This window comes from Antechinus flavipes, chromosome 4 (genome assembly GCF_016432865.1).
Source record: "Antechinus flavipes isolate AdamAnt ecotype Samford, QLD, Australia chromosome 4, AdamAnt_v2, whole genome shotgun sequence".
NCBI lineage: Eukaryota > Metazoa > Chordata > Mammalia > Dasyuromorphia > Dasyuridae > Antechinus > Antechinus flavipes.
The window spans coordinates 156,020,946-156,027,711 of record NC_067401.1 but is presented as its reverse complement, the minus strand read 5'-3'; positions in this window follow the sequence as shown (position 1 = coordinate 156,027,711).

The following is a 6,766-nucleotide window of genomic DNA, read 5'->3' as shown; positions in this document are numbered from 1 at the left end:
TAGCAAAAAGATTACAGAAAATCGTCACCAGGATAATACACTATGACCAAGTAGGATTTATACCAGGAATGCAAGACTGGTTCAATATTAGGAAAACTATTAGCATAATTGACTATATTAATAACCAACCAAACAAAAACCATATGATCATCTCAATAGATGCAGAAAAAGCATTTGATAAAATCCAACATCCATTCCTAATAAAAACACTTGAGAGCATAGGAATAAATGGACTTTTCCTTAAAATAGTCAGGAGCATATATTTAAAACCATTAGTAAGCATCATATGCAATGGGGAAAAACTGGAACCTTTCCCAGTAAGATCTGGAGTGAAGCAAGTTTGCCCACTATTACCATTATTATTTAATATCGTATTAGAAACACTAGCCTCAGCAATAAGAGTTGAGAAAGATATTAGAGGAATTAGAGTAGGCAATGAGGAAACCAAACTATCACTCTTTGCAGATGATATGATGGTATACCTAGAGAACCCCAGAGATTCTACTAAAAAGCTATTGGAAATAATTCATAATTTTAGCAAAGTAGCTGGCTACAAAATAAATTCCCATAAATCCTCAGCATTTTTATACATCACCAACAAAACCCAACAGCAAGAGATACAAAGAGAAATTCCATTCAGAATACCTGTTGATACCATAAAATATTTGGGAATCTATCTACCAAAGGAAAGTCAGGAATTATATGAGCAAAATTATAAAAAAGTCTCCACACAAATAAAGTCAGACTTAAATAATTGGAAAAATATTAAGTGCTCTTGGATCGGCCGAGCGAACATAATAAAGATGACAATACTCCCTAAACTAATCTATTTATTTATTGCTATACCAATCAGACTTCCAAGAAAATCAGTAGTTACTTTAAATGGAATTTCTTTTTGTAACTCTAACTGTTGGGTTTTGTTAATGATATATAAGAATGCTGATGACTTATGTGGGTTTATTTTGTATCCTGCAACTTTGCTGAAGGTGTGGATTGTTTCTAATAATTTTTTAGTAGAGTCTCTGGGGTTCTGTAAGTATATCATCATATCATCAGCAAAGAGTGATAATTTGGTTTCCTCATTGCCTATTCTTATTCCTTTAATCTCTTTCTCAACTCTTATTGCCAAAACTAGCATTTCTAATACAATATTAAATAGTAACAGTGATAGTGGGCAACCTTGTTTCACTACTGATCTTATTGGGAATGGTTGCAGTTTATCCCCATTACATATGATGCTTACTGCTGGTTTTAAATAGATGCTACTGAGTATTTTAAGGAAAAGTCCATTTATTCCTATACTCTCAAGAGTATTTAATAGGAATGGATGTTGGAGTATGGGTAATTTTTCAAACAAGGATCCTTGCATTACCTTTTGTTCCAAATCTTCCCCTCCTTCCTCCTCCTCTGCTAGCTGGCAGACAGCCCAATAGTTGTTAAATATGTTGAAATACATGTTAGATCTAGTATATGTATACATATTTATCCAGCTATCTTGTTGCACAAGAAAAATCAGATCAAGAAGGAAGAGAATGAAAAAAACTGAGAAAGAGAACAAAATGCAAATAACAACACACACACAGAGAATTCTATGTTGTGTTCCACACTCTGTTCCCATGGTTCTTTCTCCAGGTGTAGATGGCTCTCTTCATCACTGCACAAGTGGAAGTGGTTGAATCATCTCAATGTTGGGAGCCATGTCCATCAGAATTGATCATCATATACTCTTGTTGTTGCTGTGTATAATGATCTCCGGGTTCTGCTCATTAAACTCAGCATCAGTTCATGTAGGTCTCTCCAGGCCTCTCTGAATTCATTCTGCTGGTTGTTTCTTACAAAACAACAGTATTCTATAGCATCCATATATCATAATTTCTTCAGTCATTTTCCAATTGAGGGGCATCCACTCAGTTTCCAGTTTCTTACCATTACAAAAAAGGCTGCCACAATTTTTTTTTTCACTTGTGGGTTACTTTCCCTTCTTTAAGATCTCTTTGGGATATAATCCCAGGAGAAACCTTGCTTGATCAAAGGGTATGCACAGTTTGATAACTTTTGGGGCACAGTTCTAACTTGCTCTCAGAAAGATTGGATCCATTCACAGTTCCACCAACAATGTAACAGTGTCCCAGTTTTTCTGTATCCCCTCCAACATTTGTCACTATCTTTTCCTGTCATCTTAGCCATTCTGATAGGTATGTAGTTGTATTTCAGAGTTGTCTTAATTTGCATTTCTCTCATCAATAGTGATTTGGAGCACCTTTTCATGTGGATACAAATAGTTTCAATTTCTTCCTCTGAAAATTATCTGTTCATATCCTTTGACCATTTATTAATTGGAGAATGACTTGAACTATTATAAATTTGAGCCAATTATCTATATATTTTAGAAATGAGGCCTTTATCAGATTCTTTAGATGTAAAAATCTTTTCCTAGTTTATTGCTTCCCTTGTAATCTTGTCTGCCTTAGTTTTGTTTGTACAAAAACTTTTTAAGTTAATATGATCAAAACTTCCGGTCAAGATGGTGGGGAGAATACTTTATTTCATGATAAGGCCTCAGAATTAGGGCTTGACTGAAAAAAAAAAAACAAAACAAAACACAAATACATTATGAATAGAAGATATCCTCAGAATTTGCCAGAAAAGGTCTGTTTTTACTCGTGGGTGGGGATGGTTAGATCAGGCACAGACTGAAGGCAGGCAGTGAGAGTATAGAAGGTAGCTCACACTGAGCAAACCTGAGGGAAGTGGGTGTGATCTCAGCAGTTTCTGCCAGGAGAACTTTACTAGTGTGGCTACTTTGTCCTGGCAGCAAGGCAGTAGATCAGCAGAGAACATATTAAACAGAGGAGGTAAAGGCTATAACCCTGAAAAGCTAGGGTCTCTTGGGACCTGACCACACCCAGCCAGAATGACTCAGCACACTCTCAGAATCTCAAAGTGCAGACACAAAGCAGCCAGTGCTGTCCTGCTAGTGCCTCACTGCTTCCCCCTGCAGTTTGTAGAGGAAACTTGGTAATGCCATCTACCCTCCCTCTCCCCCCCCCAAAAAAAAAAAAACAAAAACAAAAACAAAAACAAAAACAGAATGCATTTTTTTAGTTCCTTTTCTTTGATTCTTCTTTGATAAAGTGAGCAAAAAAGTAAAGCACTCTCTAACAATAGAGAGCTTCTACATGGGTAGAGAGCAGACTTTCAACCCTGAGGAGACTAAAAACAGACTGTCTCCAAATGAATCCCCCAAGAGGGATATGACCTGGTCCTCAACACAGAAGACACTCATAGAAGAAATTAAAAAGGCTCTCACAAGAGAGCTAGAAAAAATGGGCAAAGTAAAGGGAAGCTTGGCAAGAGGGTCTGGATAAGTCACCCCACTCATTTAAAGATAGAGCAGATAAAGAAATCAAATCCTTAGAGAATTAGTGAATTGGAAATGTTAAACAATTTCAAGAAAAACAGAATTAGTGAATTAGTGAACTGGAAAAAGAAAATAGCCCTCTAAAAAACAAAATTGTTGAAATGGAAAAAAAATTCCATAGAACAAAATAACTCACTTAAAAGCTCAATCAGACAATTAGAAAAAGAAATAAATGAGTTAAAAAAAATAATTCATTAAAAATCAGAATTGAACAAATGGAATTGCATGACTCAAGGAGACACCAAGGATCAGTCAAGCAAAGCAAAAAAAAAAAAAAAAAATGAAACAATGGGGGAAAAAGTCAAATACCTTCTTGGGAAAAGAACAGACCTGGAAAATATGTCTAGGAGAGATAATCTGAGAATTATTGGACTTCCTGAAAAATATGATGAAAAAAAGAGCATGGGCACTATTTTCCAGGAAACTATCAAAGAAAACTGCCCAGATGTTATAAAAGCAGAAGGTAAAATAGATATTGAAAGAATCCATTGATCATTTACCAAAAGGGACCCTAAAATCAAAACTCTAAGAAATATTGTGGTTGAATTCCAGAATTATCAGGCCAAGGAAAAAATATTACAAGCTGTTAGAAAAAAAAAAAAAAAAAAAAAAAAAAAGCAATTCAAATATAGAAGAGCCACAATAAGGATCACTCAGAATCTAGCAGCATTCACATTAAAGGATCAAAAGCCCTGGAATCTGATATTCCAAAAGGCTAAGGAACTTGATATACAGCCAAGAATAACAGTCAAAATGAACATTTTTTCCCCAGGGAAGAAGATGGACATTCAATGAAATAGGTGAATTTCATCTATTTCTGATGAAAAAACCGGAACTAAACAAAAAGTTTGATCTTCAAATATAGGACTCAAGAGAAATTTAAAAAGGTAAAAAGAAATCTTGGAAACTATTTTTCTGTTATAAAAATACATTAAAAACAAACAAAAAACAAAAAAACAAAAAAAATGTATAATTTGTTCTAAAACTAGAGGTGGAAAGGAAATTGTCCCAGAAAAAGGGTAAAGTAGAGGTACCACATCTTACAAAGAGGCAAAGGAAACCTATTATATTTGAGAGAAAGAAGGGAGCAGGATGAATATAGAGTCTTACTCTCATCAGAATTGGCTTAAAGAGAAAAAAATATTAGACATATTTGATTTACGGTGAAACTTCTCCCGTCTCATTGAAAACTGGGAGAGAAAAAGTGAAAAGGGAAAGGGTAAGCTAAGCAGAAGGGAATACAGAAATTGTGAGGAAAAGTGGTAAGAAAGAGGGAGGGACATAGTGGTAAGACATAGGGAGGGAGCCTAAAAAGGGAGGGCTGTGAGAAGCAAGTGGTGCTCACAAGTTTAATACTGTGGAGGGGGCTAAAGGGAAAGGAAAGGAGAAAAGCATAAACAGGGGTTAACAAAATGGCAAATAATAATTTGTAATTTTAACCATGAATGTGAATGGGGTAAACTCTCCCATAAAGAGAAAGCAGATTAAAAAGCCACAATCCTACAATATGTTGTTTACAGGAAACACACTTGAAGCAGGGCGATGAATATAGAGTAAAGGTAAAAGGCTAGAGCAGAATTTACTATGCTTCAGATGAAGTTAAAAAAGCAGGGGTAGCCATCCTGATCTCAGATCAAGCAAAAGAAAAAAACTAATCTAATTAAAAGAGATAAGGAAGGGCACTTATTCTTGCTAAAGAGTAGCATAGATAATGAAGCAATGTCAATATTAAACATATATGCACCAAGTGGTGTAGAATCTAAATTCTTAAAAGAGAAATTAAGAGAGCTGCAAGAAGAAAAAGACAGCAAAACTATAATAGTAGGAGATCTCAACCTTGCAGTCTCAGAATTATCTAAATCAAACCACAAAATGAATAAGAAAGAAGTCAAAAAGGTAAATATAATACTAGAAAAGTTAGGTACAATAGAATAAAATTGAATAGCAATGGTGATAGTAGGCAACCTTATTTCTTCCCTGATCTTATTGGGAGTGGTTCCAGTTTTTACCCATTACATATGATGGTTGCTGATGGTATTAAATGGATGCTACTGACTATTTTAAGGAAAAGCCCATTTATTCCTATACTCTCTAGTGTTTTTAATAGGAATGCATTTTGGATTTTATCAAATGCTTTTTCTGCATCTATTGGGATAATCACATGCTTTTTGTTAATTTGGTTACTGATATAGTCAATTATGCTAGTACTTTCCATAATATTGAACCAGCCTTGTATTCCTGGTATAAATCCTACTTGGTTGTGGTGTATTATCCTGGGGATGATTATCTGTAATCTCTTTGCTAATAGTTTAGTTAAGATTTTTGCATCAATATTCACTAGGGAGATTGGTCTATAATTGTCTTTTTCTGTTTCCATCCGACCCGGTTTAAGTATCAATACATGTCTGTGTCAGGAAAGGAATTTGGTGAGAGTCCTTCATTCCCTATTTTTTCAAATAGTTTATGTAGTATTAGTATTAATTGTTCTTTAATTTTTTGGTAAAATTCACATGTAAATCCATATGGTCCAGGGATTTTTTCTTATGGAGTTGATTAATAGCTTGTTCTATTTCTTTTTCTAAAAGTGGGACTATTTAAATACTTTATTATTCTTCTGTTTATCTGGACAATCTCTAGTTTTACTGATCAATTGGAATTGATTTGGATTCTCTCATTGTTGAAGTTAGCCACTTCCATCAGAATTGATCCTCATATAGTATTGTTTTTGAAGTGCATAATGATCTCTTGGTTCTGCTCATTTTACTTAACATGAGTTCATGTAAGTCCCTCCAAGCAGATGTATTCATCCTGCTGATCATTTCTTTCAGAACAATATTCCACATCAATCACATGTGATTGATGTCATTCTCTAATTGATGGGCATCCATTCAATTTCTAGTTTATAGCCAGTAAGTGACACTCATTTCTTCATATGTAAAGATGTGATTGGACCAGCTAAACTTTTAGATGCCTTCTAGCTCCAAGTCCTGCTAACTTTTCCAGCCTGTATGGTAGTTGGGCCTGTGAGGGGACAACAAGCATTTATGATGTGCCTGTGACACATATGGGATTGTTTTAGGTATAAGTGGAATTCATAGGATCATTGATTTAGAGTAAAAAGTGACTTGCATCTAGTACAACCTTCTCATTTTATAGATGAGGAATCTGGCTCTGGAAAGTCAGATAGCAGTTGTCAAAATTATATTGTATTAAATGGGAGCTGCTTTTTTTTTTAACCCATTTCCTCTGACACTAAATCTGTCATCTATTCTTAATTGTTAAAGCTTTTTTATTTTTAAAACATGTGCATGGATAATTTATAATATTGACCCTTACATAGCTTTG